The sequence below is a fragment of the Bufo gargarizans genome, chromosome 2, assembly GCF_014858855.1.
Source record: "Bufo gargarizans isolate SCDJY-AF-19 chromosome 2, ASM1485885v1, whole genome shotgun sequence".
Taxonomy (NCBI): domain Eukaryota; kingdom Metazoa; phylum Chordata; class Amphibia; order Anura; family Bufonidae; genus Bufo; species Bufo gargarizans.
Window position 1 is genome coordinate 116763541 of NC_058081.1, and position 16590 is coordinate 116780130.

At 41.5% G+C, this 16590-nt stretch overlaps 1 long non-coding RNA gene across 10 annotated transcripts in view; it reads left to right on the forward strand.

Annotated features, from left to right (window-relative positions):
* Positions 1 to 16590, forward strand: part of LOC122927527 — an 84404-nt gene that overhangs the window by 12142 nt on the left and 55672 nt on the right. For 9 of the 10 annotated variants that reach the window (XR_006387795.1, XR_006387791.1, XR_006387794.1 and 6 more), the window contains exons 2-6: positions 525 to 608; positions 3123 to 3201; positions 4724 to 4836; positions 10229 to 10360; positions 14047 to 14112. This is a non-coding gene — a long non-coding RNA (uncharacterized LOC122927527). The remainder of the gene's footprint in view (positions 1 to 524; positions 609 to 3122; positions 3202 to 4723; positions 4837 to 10228; positions 10361 to 14046; positions 14113 to 16590) is intronic. The other variant, XR_006387800.1, reaches the window with a different exon arrangement.

A 16590-nucleotide genomic window follows, 5' to 3' on the forward strand; every position in this document is an offset into this window, starting at 1 on the left:
TAGAAATAGTAGTAATAATATTATAATATATCTTAAAGGGGTTGTCCCACAATATATATTCTACAGTTTTCAAACCAGCACCTGGATCTGAATACTTTTGTAACTGCATATAATTAAAAATCTAGTATAGCCGCTGAGCTATTCAGTGAAATGTATCTATACAGCGCCACCTGCTGGTTGCTCTTTTTCTAATTCCTCTGTCCACCTCACTGAGGTGCATGCACAAGTTCAGTTCCACCAGCTGCAGCAGAAAGGACATTTCCCCTGAGAACGTCCACTTCTCCTGGGCAGCGTCTAGCAGAGCAATCGTAGCAGTAAGTGGGGCGAGCTCTGGTTCTAGCTTTGTGAGAAAGAGAGCGTCACGTACTATATTATGTCGGATTTACATTCGTTACATGAATACTGTATTTTATACTTTCTGTAAAGAAGCACCAAATTAACATTCTCATTAAAAGCTCATTTACAGGTCTTCAAGCTGGGAAGAAACTTCTAGTAATTAACCATTTTGCCTTATTTTGTGTCAGGACTATGATGTAAAACTTCCCATTTCCTGAACTACGCAGAATACTTGGTGGATTAATCGGTGGCCAATTAGGAGATAACTGGAGGTACTGTAAACTTTTCCTGTAGTCAACAGCTTGGAAAGTGTTATTCAACGGCTAATGTGCAGCGTGTGGAGGCCCAGCCTGATGGTATTTACTATCATTATCACTAGAATTACAGGACAATTAGAAATGTCCAGAGCCTATCACCCCGATCGCCCTCACTGCGTGTCCTATCCTGCTTATCTCATTAGTGGTTATTGATGCTGGTTTCCATCTCTTCCTCACTGGTCCATGCTCTGCTATAATCATTATTATCTTTCTTCTTATTTCAGCATATTTCCTGTCATGTGAAAAGATGAATTATTTCGCTATGTGAAGTATTTCCCCACTTCTTTACCTGTCTTCTCCTTCCCATTCCCTCTGTTACCTCTATACCCACGTTGGAATGTCCGATGCAGCGCAACAGCAATTCCCTGTGATATTACGCAATGGAAAACCCAATAGGCTTGCGGTTCTGACGTGGCAGCTGTGAGGTTACTGGCAGGGTTTGGGTGACATTTATAGAATTTATTACCTGAGAGGTAGAAAACGATGAGTTTTGCACTGCACTACCATTAGCAGCCTGCCTTCACGGTGGCGCTGTGTATTTCATTTCCCGAAGATAACTGAATCAAGCTGTCCGAGAATAGAAAATGGTAGAAAGACCGCTTGTCCGGCGCTGCTTGTAACAATTGAAACCTGCAAGTTTCTACTATTTTCTATTCTCAGACACCTGTTAGGGTCCATTCACACATCCGTAATTTGGGTCTGCATTCGTTCCGCAATTTGCGGACCCATTCACTTTCAATGGGGCTGGAACGGATGCAAATCCACATTTCCTATATCCGCATCCGCCTTTTCGGGATCCGCATCCGTTTTTTCGGGATCTGCAATTTTGTTCCTGAAAAAAATAGAACATGTCCTATTCTTGTCCGCAATTGCGGACCAGAAAAAGGTATTTTCTATTATAGTGTCTGTGATGTGCTGTCCGCAAATTGCGGATCGCACATTGCAGGTGTCTGTGTTTTGCGGATCCGCAAAACACTTACGGACGTGTGAATGGACCCTTATTCTGAAGATTCCTCCTAGTGAGGCACTACAGAAGAAAGCGCGGCTGCAGCTTGACCTATACCGTTTGCTGAGAAAAATGAGCAGCAAGTCTCTCTACAGTGGTTGTGGCTCCTCACAACCTCGTATGGTAAACGTACCCTAATCTCTACCTTTATACATGACCAACTGACGCCGCACATGTGGCGCTGCCTTCTCTTGCTTTTATTTTACATTTTGAGCAACTAGCCATAGATTTTTTTCCCTTCAAAACTTTAAACCTAATAAAATCTTTGTAAAATGTAAACTGCTCGATATATATCTTTCGGGCATGACGACCCATAATGTGCATTTGTTTATCAAGCTCTTCACTCCAGAAGTCCATTGGGCTTTATGACATTTTGGGCTTATTTTCTCACCAAATTTGAAACAAAATGTTAGTTTTGAGGAGTGGGTGGGAAAGTAGCCATGGCGTTTTGAGCTGATTAACCTACATTTATCATCTGCAACTGTCTCAATCTTACGTTGAAAGTGGAGTAACATCCTAAGATGGAAGTGTTAGACTTAAAGATGCACCAAATTTATCAACTTGAAAAACAAAACATGATATGGTCCAGCTTCCAATAAAATACTTTATTGTATTGCGGTAAAATCCAACGATGTATCACATACAAAGCGTACGCGTTTCGGACCATTAAACTTCGGTCCTTCTCAGGACATGTCATGAGTAAGGACCGAAGTATAATTGTCCGAAACACCTAGACTTTGTATCTGATAATCTTTGGATTTTACCGCAATACAATAAAGTATTTTATTGGAAGCTGGACCACATCATGTTTTGTTTTTCAAGTTGACTTACGTTGGGTCCGGGCTTCCTAAGGACAGACACAGGCGAGCGCTGCATTATTCTACTTTTGGAATTACCAAATTCATCAAACATTGTGCAACATTCGATAAATGTCACAAGCTCCTGCAAAACTGACGTTAATAATTCTCCTCCCTCGGCCACAATATGGACGGTGATACATAAGTATTCAATGTTATTAATATTCCGTGCCATATATTGCACCATATTCCAACCATCAACCACTTCTAGGGAGGTTATATGGACTTGTATATGGCGGCCTATGGAGCATACTATAAACTGTACCTCGGCCTTAAAAAATTACATTCTGCCATATTATGCCGGCCTCCATGGGAATGGACTACCACTGTATTTGGGATCCATATTACAGAAAAAATTTAACAAAAAACCTAGCATGTCCACATCTATGTTTATTTAGATGCCTGATGGCTCAGATCGTCAATACTTAATATGAATCATGCGGTTAAAAAAAAGCATAAAGTGAAAAACAAAGAAACTTTAGTTGCAAAAGTAGAAAATCTTTCAGTGGGCTGTGGCTGTATGAGATTGTAGGCCATGATTGATTGCGTGTCTTTAGACTGGGTGACAGTGACTATACATCAATGTATCATTTCTTATCACAACAGATAATATCGTGACCCAGCTGATAATGGAGGAGGGGCCTAGAAAATTGGACGCCTGGGCTTCCTTAACCCTTTGACGAACGTGAGTGTCCAGCCAGGGAAAGCAGGATGAAGAATGTTCTGTCCCCTGTTCCAAAGCGAAGCGCAGATATTGCAGCCCCACGTCATTTGTCTCGGGGTTATCTCAACGTGACGGATTAAACTGGAGCTCTGGCTTGAAGTGAGAAGTGATTGCTCTCCAGGCAGGGCAAACATGAAGGGTTAAGATCTAAGTGTGGACAGATGCTTTAAGTCAGACCAACAGCTCAGGCCCAGGCAAGATTAATGCTACCTTTAATTTGTTTAGAGAGACCTTGCAAACAAATTCTCACTCTGCAATGGGATAGAATAGTGCAGGCCAACGGGAAATGATGCAGGAAGAAGGGTATCAGGACATGTGAACAATGAGGAGAGCAGCTTTGTACCTCCGGACTTACAAGACTTGTGTCGATATTTGCCCCTTTGGGCGTCATGTGCATGGCCTAGGTGTACAGCGCCCATAGGCATGGATGAGGCCATAATGTACCTCCATAGGACTCCTATTACATGACCTTTGTTCACTGTACTAGAATTTTTGGGGAGGTCTGAAGAACATGTTTTTACAAGCAGAAGGCACAGCACAGCTAACTCTTCTCCCAGTGACCTCAATTAAAAAAAAAAAAAACTAGGGAAAAAAATGTCTTAAAAAAATAAATAAAATATCCAGTGATTTCTTAGGAAGGCTTCAGGTAAGGGTATTCAGGGTACAGCCTTGGCCATGATATATATAAATTCACAAAGAGAATGCAACAAAACCTAGTTTTAATAAATTCAAGAATATACTGAGATTAGGGCCTCATGCACACGGCCGTTGTTTTGGTCTGCATCCAAGCCGCTGTTTTGGCAGCTCGGATGCGGACCCATTCACTTCAATGGGGCCTGCATCCGTCGCTCCGTTCCGTGGCCCCGCAAAAAAAAAAAATAACATATCTTATTCTTGTCCGCTCTTTGCGGTCAAAAATAGGCAGTTATATGTAAAGGCTGTCCGTGCCATTCCACAAATTGCGGAACGCGCACGGACGCCATCCGTGTTTTGCGGATCTGCAATTTGCAGACCGCAAAACACACCACGGTCCCATAACAAAGGGGCCTGAAAGCCGTTAATTTATTACACATTATTAAATGCTCATAGACATACAGAAGTTGCAAATGTTAACTTGATATTTAACGCTTTAAATACCCTGAAACCATGATGATGGAAAATTATCAAGTTTGGTGTGCTCATGCACTCGGCATTACCATGTTGCCGAAGCAAAAGAGGCACCCAGAGTCTTTATGTAATATGGACCCATAGGTACTCTGTGTGCCGCCATATGATACATCTGCTGCTTCTAGGTGACAGTATATCCCATAGTATCTTAAGAGGTGTAATATAAAGATCCTGGGCCCTAATGCAAAATCCGTAACTGGGTCTCCCACCCGCCTACCATGTGCTTTGTATAATCCTGGTGTCTTCTTATGTGTCCTGCCATCTCTGTGCCCTCTATAGCTACGTCCCTGAGTTCCTCTCTATGTGTTTCCTACAGGACGTTACTGGAGCAGACACCCCCTACTTTAATCTCCATGAACATTAAGACGACCAGCCAGGACACAAGAGACCTCTACAGTCATCAGAATGACAACAAAAACTGCGCAGGAGGTAAGCCTATCTTTGTGTGTCATATTTGCCCTTGCATAGCCACCTCAAGCTGCATTCTTTTCTGAGCCATTATAGACATATCCAGAGATAGGAGCGTGTCACGGTGTGGCTGCTGCGTGCCTACCATGAGGCTCAGTGGCATACGATGCTTGGGACAAAGCAGAAAACTGTTGCCTCGGAGGGCCTCCTTTTACTGACTGCATTTGATTTATACAGGCAGCGATTGGATTCGGCAGCTACTAAGCTAAAAAGGAATGTCCTGTACATGGAGTTCAGACAGCTGTGTCACATTGATAAAGATGTAATTAGTGTGTGGCTGGATTTGGTATTATTATAGAATAAAGACAATATTAAAGGTGGAGCGCGGGAGTAACTACAGCCATAGACTCCTGTGCAGCTGTTGTCGGGCCCTACAGCACAGAGGGCCCAAAGAACATAGTAACCTATAGTAACATAGTTTGTAAGGCTGAAAAAAGACATTCATCAGGTTCAGCCTGTATCCCGTAAAGTTGATCCAGAGGAAGGCAAAAAAAACAAAAAACTGTGAGATAGAAACCAATTTCCCTCATTTTACAGGAAAACAATATTTCCCGACTCCAATCAGAATAAATCCCTGGATCAACGACCCCTCTCTAGTAGCTATAGCCTGTAATATTATTACACTCCAGAAATACATCCAGGCCCCTCTTGAATTCCTTTATTGTACTCACCATCACCACCTCCTCAGGCAGAGAGTTCCATAGTCTCACTGCTCTTACCGTACTGAATCCTCTTCTATGTTTGTGTACAAACCTTCTTTCCTCTGGACATAGAGGATGTCTTCTTGTCACAAAAAAATAAAAAGTTTATTTAACGTGGAATGGAGACATAATATGGCATCCACAGAAACTTATGTGGCCATACCGTAGCCCAAATGCATGCAGAGGTGTTGCTTCTAGTGGCAAGTACCTTCTTTAAAGGAAGCGGAATTTTGATTCAGAAAACCCTCCATGGTATTGCTATAACAGCCTTAGAGCATGTTCTAAGAACCTGATGTTCATTTTTAAAGATGAGAAAATCTATTCTCAAATTTATTCTAGCACATTTTTCCAAAAAGTTCTGATTCTAAGACAGAGAGAGGAAGCGAGAGAGAATTTTTTTTTTATTATTTATTGTGACCAGAGTTTAATCAGATGGTGAATTTTCAGATAAAATTAAGCAAATATAGATTCATGTGGATGTGCTCTCCGTGTCTTTTTGTCTACAATTATGGCATTTTTAAAAGACAAAATATATCCTATTTGGTCATTTTTTTCCTCATTTACCTCGCCATATACAAAAAAAAAGAAAAAAGAAAAACTTTGTTGTTATTGCCAATTGTTCTCTAGAGACGGTGCTAGTACCGTTGTCCCTCTGTATCCAGGTAAGATTTTCCATGGACAGGACAAGCTGATCAATGTCCACATATTTTATACTAAAAGGATGGCAGATGTTACAGGGTCATACCTTGCACGATGCCTTCATTATTCTCACTCACAGTAACATTCTTCACATAGCATTTAAAAGTATTCTGTACTTTTAAGGATTGATGATATATCCCTAGGATATGACATCGATCCTGTGATCCGTGGGGGTCCAGCCACTGGGGCAACCATCAATCACAAGAACAAAGGGGCTGTGATCCTTCTTGTGATTGGTGGGGGTTCCAGTAGGTGGGCATTCATGTCGGTAGATGCCATGAGTCTTTAAAAGTACAGAATGTCTTTAATAAAAAATGACCACAAAATATTATATCTTAAACTTTTACTTTTACTGCAACAACCTTTTTTAGTGCGGATAGAATTCCGAATAATTGGATCTTGTGGGAAATTGTAGTGAGCAGGACCAAATACCCATTTACACAAAGCTATCAGTTTTTTTTAATATTAAGCGCCATGGTGCACAGAGCTGTAATACAGCACCGGTAAGGCTACTTTCACACTAGCGTTCGGGTTTCCGTTCGTGAGCTCCGTTTGAAGGAGCTCACGAGCGGACCCGAACGCAGCCGTCCAGCCCTGATGCAGTCTGAATGGAGGCGGATCCGCTCAGACTGCATCAGTCTGGTGGCGTTCAGCCTCCGCTCCGCTCGCCTCCGCACGGACAGGCGGACAGCTGAACGCTGCTTGCAGCGTTCGGGTGTCCGCCTGGCCGTTCGGAGGCGTGCAGGATCCGTGCGGATCCGTCCAGACTTTCAATGTAAGTCAATGGGGACGGATCCGTTTGAAGATGCCACAATGTGGCTCAATCTTCAGCGGATCCGTCCCCCATTGACTTTACATTGAAAGTCTGGACGGATCCGTACTAGGCTATTTTCACACTTAGCTTTTTTTTGCTAAAATAATGCAGACGGATCCGTACTGAACGGAGCCTCCGTCTGCATTATTATGATCGGATCCGTTCAGAACGGATCCGATCGAACGCTAGCCGAACGCTAGTGTGAAAGTAGCCTAAGGCGTTATTTTACCTCTGTACGCCTACAATTGTATGAGGATTATATACAGATATAAAAATGCTGCATTAGGGTGCTTTCACACATATGCTTTTTTTCTGCACTTTTGTGTTTCTTTGCATCAGCCTTTTTTTGCTGTAAAAACGCCAGCTCCAGATGTTAGTCGATGGGAAATATGAAGCAAGCGTTTTTTTGTGCTACTGGCATTTTCATTTATTTAGATAGTATTTTTTGGTCTGTCTGACTTCTTTTTTAAAATACAGCCTGCTGGAGCTCTTTGCTTTTTATAAGGTATTTTCACATATTTTTTATAGGGGAGAAAAATCAACATGAAGAAAATGATACTGTAAAAACTGTGTGCAAGAAAAACACAGCAAAAAAAAAAAAAAACACATGACAAAACAGCTTAAAAAAACACCAGAGCCCAATGAATGTATATGGGGACCCTAATATAGGAAAAATAATAATAATAATTGCTTCCAGGGGAATATACCTCAAAAATATAATGGCATAAGAACACTGCAGGTGCCATCATCCAGGACAAAGGAAAACATTTCCAGCTCTTCTAAAACTTTATCCTGAAGCTCCTGTACACGGCTCTGCAATGTGCATCACGCCTAAGGGGAAATCAGGTGCATCATCTTTGCAGCATTTTGTTACATAGGTGGTTTCCTTAAAAGCTATGAAATGCCTCATGCCCCTGTTTTTTTGAAGTTTTTTAGAAGTTTTTTTGACGATGCTGAATCACTTCAGGAGACAAGCACCTAAAAATGTAAAAGACAAAATTACATATAGAAACTTGAAATTCCCAAAACGACTTATGCAGATTGCAGATTGTTTATGAGATATGCAATACATATTTGATAAGTAAGGAGGGGCATTGAGACCCCTACAGATTTTGAGAATTGGTGCCCCATGTTCTCCTAATGTAAAGCACTTCCAGGAGATGCTAATATTAGCCGGTTTCTTATATGTTATAGCTCCCACATGTAGAGAATACAAGCTTAAGATGAGAGGGTATCATCTGCCATTCCTTAGATAACATCTTGGAATATGATGCCTACACTTGGGTATCACCTGAAAACTTCTACAACAGCATGCTGAGGAGCAATGACATTTTAGCTTAGGATTTCCTACATATAATTCATTAGAGGGCATTTCTGAAATCTTGTGCAGAGGTAATTGCGCAGACAAACAACTAGGGGACAGTGGGCATTTGGTTTCCTTTTTTAAACTGTATTTATACTGTTTCGCAGATCAGCAAAACATGGATGCCGGCCCGTGTGCTTTCCGCAATTTGCGGACCACACAATGGTGGGCATTATTATAGAAATAACTATTCTTGTCTTCAATTGTGGACAAGAATAGGACAAGCTCCATCTTTCTTTGCAAGGCTGCAGAACAAAACTACGGATGCGGGCAGCACACGGTGGGCTGTCCACATCTTTTGTGGCCCCATTGAAATTAAGGGGTCCACACCCGTTCGGCACTAGTGTGGATCCGTTCATACGGCCGTGTGAATAGGACCTAAAGGCGTCTGTATATTCATATGGTTTCCATGTATATGCCAGTGCCATATATACAAAAGACACTCCTTTTTCACTCCTAATGTGAACTTATACCTATTTTGAGCAGCGCTTTTTTTTGTCTTTTTTGGGGGGTTTTCAGTTAATTGTGAAAGGTGCCCACCTCCCAACACAGACCGCAGCATTATTAGTGAACATTGATTCAGGACTGCCATTTTGTTGCAGATTGCGTGTTATTTTGTCTTTTAGTTTTGTGTCTTTTTTATTCAGTTTTTCTTTTTGCATATTAGGATTGGGTGTATTTGTTTATTTGTCACTGTATTTTAGCTGTAAAATATATACCGTATGTCCGCTGTGCTTTTGTAGCAGACTCTCCCATGAACATGCGCGCTCAGCTTGGGCGAGCATGCATGTTTTTTTTAAGGTCGAAATTAGTCCAAAAAAGTAAAATGATCCAACTTGGGGTAAAAGCTTACTTTAGCTTTATTATAACATGTTGGTTAAAAAAAATCCCATTTGTACACCAGGGAAACTTAGCGCCTACCCGTTTCATATGCGAGGTGTGTCCTTAATCATGGAAGGATAGCCCATGCAGGAACAGAAGTGTCTGGCAGTGGCTTAGTCCCCTGTTCCATAGAGAAGACATGCACTGTCAGGGGAGCTGAGAGTGCATGTATAAGAGACGTGGGGAGAAATAGTTGTCGGTTGAATGAACATTTGGCTGAGGGCTACCTAAAGTGTACTTCACCTTAAAGGAACACTAAATCTACAAAGGTATGCTAAAAGAAAACAAGAAACATAGTTGTTCTCATTGTTTGTCAGTCAGCAAACAGTCTTGTAGAAATGCTGAAGATAACACAGGGGTTAATCACCTACTGAACTGCTCCATTATTACGGACAATGGTTGTGGAACCACTGTGCCAACTAACTGGTTTGATGTTGGGCGTTGTCCTGGCAGTTCCCTGGTATTCACCCTTTAACTTCTATACAGGAAAGCCATCTCTTGGAAGAGTCCCAGTGTAGTTGGCAGCTGACACAACCAGTCGGAATCACCAGTGCAAAGCACAGGAAGCACAAGCAAGATGATAGACAGAACCAGACAAAGAACTGCCAGGACACAAGAAAATCCAACCCAAAACCGGGACAGAACCAGACTGAGGAAAAACAGACTTCAGGACACAAGTCAGACTTAGCAGACACATGCACAGAAACCTGAACTAGGCACAGGACTCTTGTGACACTTTTTTATTCTTTATTTGGCTGCTGGTTTTAAGGTATAAATATTATTAAGGTCTTTGGCAGATTAGACCCGCAATTAGTCTCCTGTCGTTTCTGAGTGTTTCTGTATACAATATGTATATTACTATGATTCTAATTTTGTATTGATGTCTTCATTTAGGTTGCTTTGGAAATAGAAAAAAAGAATGAAAATACAGAGATCCCCTACAATGTTGACCATTCCTTCTACTTGTCATGGAGTATATACGCAACTGGACATCGGTAACTAAAGAGGATGAGTTTTTGTACTCAGGTAGGATTCTACGTGCAGAAAGTCTTTGCTTAGCATCCATATAAGTTTAAATGGGTTCTCTAATGATTTACTTATACGACCTTTCAACGTAAGAGTTGGATTGGTTGCGTCTAGCAAATGGAACCACTGCCAGTTCTGCTCCCTATTAAACAGGACGACTATGAAGGCATTTCCATCTTACATACGAGAAGTGAAATTGAGTTTCACTCATTTTTTGTGATTCTGGAGAACACTCACTAATCAAACTTTTATGTTTTGGATTAAAGGCTCCTTTACTCCGGCCAACAGGCCAGGCAATTATTGAAAATAAGCTGTTCATTCCCAATAATTGCTTGATTGTTAGCAGAGATGAGAACTGCATGTAAATCCTGTGATAGCTTATCTCCCATACAGTTTCATTGTTTCTGGGCATCAGATCCCTACTTCCCAAGAAGAATCTGCTGACCAGAAATGATGATTTTGGGTGCCACCATGTCAACCAATGAATGAGCTCTTACAAATATTTCCTACCTGATAATCAGCCCAATAATTGTCCCATGTAAAGGCCCTTTATGTATAGCACTCTAAAATATTGCTCTGGTAATAAACCATTATGGAAGATGCAAGTTTTTTTTTTGAGAATTATAGGAATTCAAAATTTGGTGAGAATTTTTTCCTTCCAGTCAATCGAGGGGTTTGTTGCTAAACAAAGCTTATGCCTAGTTATCGACTTAAAAGAGTATTTTTTTCATGTTAAAGATGTGTCTTCCACTAGGAAGTATGATAAAATAACAAAAGAAGGTAAACACTATTATATGCAAGGTTAATCCCATGCTACTTTCAGTGCTGCAATACAGTCCTCCCAATGAGTCTTTGGTTTTCATGGCTGCAGTCGTGATCTGCCTGTATATCCCATGTGACCACTGCAGCCAATCACAATATTGCTGATGCTTGTGATAAGTGCAGTGGTCATGTGGAGTATACGAGCAAATCACCGATGGCAGACTGGCAGAGGGGATGTTAGTATGGCACTGGCACTGATAGGGGATTAAACTGTTGAGTATACCTTGTTCTGCTATTTTACCAGAATTCCTATTGGTGGACAAATCTTTAAATACACGGAAAAACACCTTTAATATGAAGCATTTCTGACTGCCTGCCGCCACCACTAGGGGATCCTACTGCATTTTGTTTCTGCATTGATCCACGTGTGGATTTTTAAATTTGCACGCATGTAAAATCTTGGATGTGGATTTTCACAGAAGATTTCACTGCCTTTAGTGCAGAGGGGTTAAATCAGCAGTGAAATTCTTGGCAAATTGACAGCAAAATACGCTTGTTATACATGCTGATTTTGCTGTGCATTAGCTACAAGTGATTGTATATTGGCTCTATCAGGAGAAATCTTGGAAGTTCAGTTGGGTCACTATGTTATTCCTTAGTAGTCCATCTTCCAGAGTCTGGACCTTCACCTCCTACAGCAGGTTCCTCGATGTGGAGGAGGGAGGTGCGATGGTGCTGGAGAACCTGCACCATTCTGGCCCTGTGTCTTGCTGCTCTCTATTGCTATTACTTCTCTATTGTCTCAGTCTTTGGTAAAGGAAGAGTCCTTCAAACTCTGCAAAGTAGTAAGGAATGAAGGAAACAGAGCTATGTTCTCCTATATGTCACGATAGGGCAGTGTAGATGATAGTTGTGCAGGGGCGGACTGGGAACTTAAAGTGGTCCTGGAAAAAATACTAAAAGTGGCCCCTTTTTTATAGTCAGGTCCAAATTGATGGAAGGCAGGGCCAATACAAGTAGGCGGGGCCATCAATACCATATTGTGGCACTTTATACCAATCCAACAGAGCCAAATACCACAGTCCATCACAAAATACTGCCGCCAACAGCACAAAATACATCCCCAAAAACTTCCATTGGCTGACCACGAGGAGGACTCAGGCGGACCCTGGGCATCAGCCCACCGTGGATTTTTTTGTAAGGTCTATGGCCAATCCGCCCCTGTAGTTGTGTTATGTATAAGTCCAATATGTCTTGTCATATAAATATAGGGACTCCATATCTCATATAGCCACCCCGCCCACCAATTAGGAGGGTTCACCGCTCCATATATCAGTATAGCTAAGTACACTATGTAATATGCTACATATGATAATAGGGGCTGTGTATGCATTATTCTGTTGCTCCATATGTCACTATAGTGTAGCCTATATTACTGTATGTGTATATACAATAATATATGTACCTACAGAACCGCACATATACCTCTAGTGACTCAATAGTAGTGGTCGTCATACCATATATCATACAGCAGTACGTGCTGTTGAAAGTCCTCTAGAAGTCTACCAGATGAAGGTTGTGAGTCAGGACCATTTTAAGTTATCCTCCAACCCTGACAGCTGCTTTGTGGCACAAAAAAATCTGATCACGTGTAGGTGGCCTCAGGGTGATGTCCCATATAGTCCGATATAGAGCCATGTGGCAGCCACTATGTTAGATATATAAATGATTGTAATATACGGTATGTATCTATTTATATATAAAGAAGGACGTATATATGCGTGTATATATGTATGTATGTTCCGTGATCACTCAAAAACGCAACCATCGAAAATTGGTATACACATGTCTTGCTACCTGGAAATAAATCTCTCTAGGACGTACCGTTCCTGAGATATTCCCCAAAATTACCTGCATTAGCCAATACAAGCCTGCAAGTCTTTCTCTTCATATCCCAACTGCCATACACACAGTCACATGTCCCTTATCAGCCAATAGAAGCTCAAAGGACCTTAGTCTCCACATACACACAGTTTTACTCCAGGTTTCCATAACAACTCAGTCATTTTTCTTCACTGCTGTAGGTCAGCTTTAGGCTAGGGCTATACGACGACATGGGGCACAACTACACTGCTACATGTGTCGCGCGACAATTTTTATAATGATAGTCTATGGTGTTGCACTGCGACATGTGATATGCTGTGACTGTGACAGTCGCGGACAAATCCATCTTGTTTGGAATTTTTGCAACTTTCATATTGCTGTCACAGCATGTCACATGTCGCAAGTGCAACACCATAGACTATCATCATAAAAATTGTTGAGACAAAATGTTGCGTGACACATGTTGTCGTGTAGCCCTAGCATTAAAGGGGCAGGGCCGCTGTGGAGGTCACTGTTAAAGGGACGGACAATGTGGAGGTCCCTGTTAAAGGGGCGGACACTGTGGAGGTCACTGTTAAGGGGGCAGAGGCCACTATTAAAGGGGCAACTGCTGTGGAGGTCACTGTTAAGACAGCAGGGTACTGTGGAGGTCACTGTTAAGGGAGTAGGGTGCTGTGAAACTCACTGTTAAAGGGGCGGGCTGCTGTGAAGGTCAACGTTAAGGGGATGGGCTGCTGTGGAAGTCCCATTTTAAAGTGGCGGGGCACTGTGGGGGGCAGTGTTAAGGGGTGGGGGACTGTGAAGTTCATTGTTAAAGGGGTGGGGAACTGTAGAGGTCACTGTTATGGGGGATACTGTTGATATCTTTTACCAACACACGAACATTAGATGAAATATACCCTTGCGAAGCCGGGTCCTTCTGCTAGTATCATATATAAAAAACTATTATATAAATAATGATGTACCGTACTTATTTTGTATTGAAAGGCAAGTTTGATCATTCAATATATGTTAGATAATTGTCTTCTTTTCACTTTTAGATTCCTTGAACTAATGGAGCAGAGACCCCAGAGGTACAGATAGCCAAAGAACATATTTAAAGAGTTGTAAGTGAAACAGTTGTGAAACATTGTACAATGTTGACTAGAAGTTGACTATGACTTTTACGGTACTTTACAGACATACTTGTTCATAGAGCCTGCATTCTAGGAGCTCATCAGAAGGCATGATGAAACTCTGTAGGATGCTTGGATGGACGAGGCCTATTTATAAGGCAGAGAACACTTTTACTGGGCGCTATTAAATGTAGCAGCTGTAAATGACACTAATGACAACCATATGAACCGCAGTGGTGTACTGAGGAAAAAGAAACTCACACTCTGCTTTATAAATAATAACACTGTACCAGTAACACTTTATTACACATTATGCCTTCATTGGGAGTCATTTGCTAGAAAACCATGCACATTACATACAGTAAGGGACTATTCAGGCTGTGTGGTCAAATTGCAGCATTGCCACAATTACCACAAAATAGTGCTAAAATGCAGTGGTTGTTGAGAAATCGCCACAAAATCAAGCATTTGGCAACAATTTCATGGTAATCAGACCAATAAACAGCAATTTGACTGCACCATGTGAATAGACCACAAGGGTGAAAGGAAATATAGCAGCTGTAAGAAATGCTGCCAATAACCAGTATTGGAAAATCCTGTGATCATTCTACTGTGATGAATCACTTAGTGGCAGGATATTTTAGGTCATACCCCCTCCAATGAGATATAAGTTTATAGGAATCCAGGCATATTCTAACAACATTTTGGTCTAGTGTGACCTTTCTCAAGCAAATCTGGTCCAGTTGGTGACAAGAGAGAGGAACAAGGTGGGCATGGCCACCAATAGACTGGATCACTATGCTCATCTTGTTCCTCTTTCCTGTCCCGAATTGAACCAGATTTGCTTGACAGTGGTCACACTGGACTGAAACATCGCTTGAATATTAGTGATGAGCGGCAGGGGCTATATTCTTCATATTTGTCATATATTTGCGAATTCAAGAATTCGAGATTATTTTATTGAATTAAAAAAATCGGCAATGTATAAATCGCGTAATGCGAATTCGTAATGTTAAATACAGGCGTGGGTCACTTTGGATATATTTTTCAAGCTGCTAGAAGTTTCATGAGTTTCTCCTGAGACTGGAGAAAATGGCTGGCATGGCAGAACATTAGAATAGCTTTATATGCAGATAGAATCAAGTGCTCCAATATATTTGCGATTGCGCTAATCGGCAGTGATTAGAATATTTTTTCGCACTATGTACAACTTCACATTTTAGCAGGTCTGACTACAGATTACGGATTGGTGCACTAAGTATTGTTGTGAACTTGACATTGCTTCCTTCTCATTGGCCCACAAGCAAGAAGCAGAGAGGAATCGTGTGTTCAGATGGAAAAAAAAAGCAGAATATTCGATATAACGAATACATAGCACTATATTCTAAATATTTGCGAATTTTCGATGTGGCGATATTCGCGATAAAAATTCGCTATTTGACTATTCGTGCTCAACATTATTGAATATATGTGGATTCCTACAACTTGTATTTTATTGGAGGGGGTATGACCTAAATACCCTGTCACTAAATGATTAATCACAGCAGAATTAGCACTGACTGCATGAACATAGGTGTGCTGTGGATTTTCCGTTACTCCAGTACGAATTGAAAAATCCTTCCACTGGCACCATTTTATATTCAAGAACTCTAAGGCCTCTTTCACACGGCCGTCATGTTTTTTGCCCGGATAAGAGGCGGGTGCGTTGCGGGAAAATGCGCGATTTTTCCACGCAAGTGCAAAACATTGTCATGCGTTTTGCACTCGCGTGAGAAAAATCGCGCATGTTTGGTACCCAGACCCGAACTTCTTCACAGAAGTTCGGGCTTGGGATTGATGTTCTGAATATTGTATTATTTTCTCTTATAACATGGTTATAAGGGAAAATAATAGCATTCTGACTACAGATTGCATAGTATAATAGTGCTGGAAGGGTTAAAAATAATAAAAAAGTTAACTCACCTTCTCCTCTTGTTCGCGTAGATGCCGGTCTGTTCTTTAGCTGTGGGCTGAATGACCTGAGGTGATGTCAGATCACATGCTCCAATCACATGCTCCATCACCATGGTGATGGAGCATGTGATCTGACGTCACCACAGGTCCTTCAGCCCACAGCTAAAGAACAGACCGGCATCTAGGCGAACAAGAGGAGAAGGTGAGTTAACTTTTTTATAATTTTTAACCCTTCCAGCACTATTATACTAAGCATTCTGTATTCAGAATGCTATTATTTTCCCTTATAACCATGTTATAAGGGAAAATAATACAGTGAATAGACTGTCACCTAGAACCCATGCGTGAAAATCGCACCGCATCCGCACTTGCTTGCGGATGCATGCGATTTTCACGCAACCCCATTCAATTCTATAGGGCCTGCGTTACGTGAAAAACGCACAAAGAGGAGCATGCTGCGATTTTCACGCAACGCACAAGTGATGCGTGAAAATCAGCGCTCGTGTGCACAGTCCC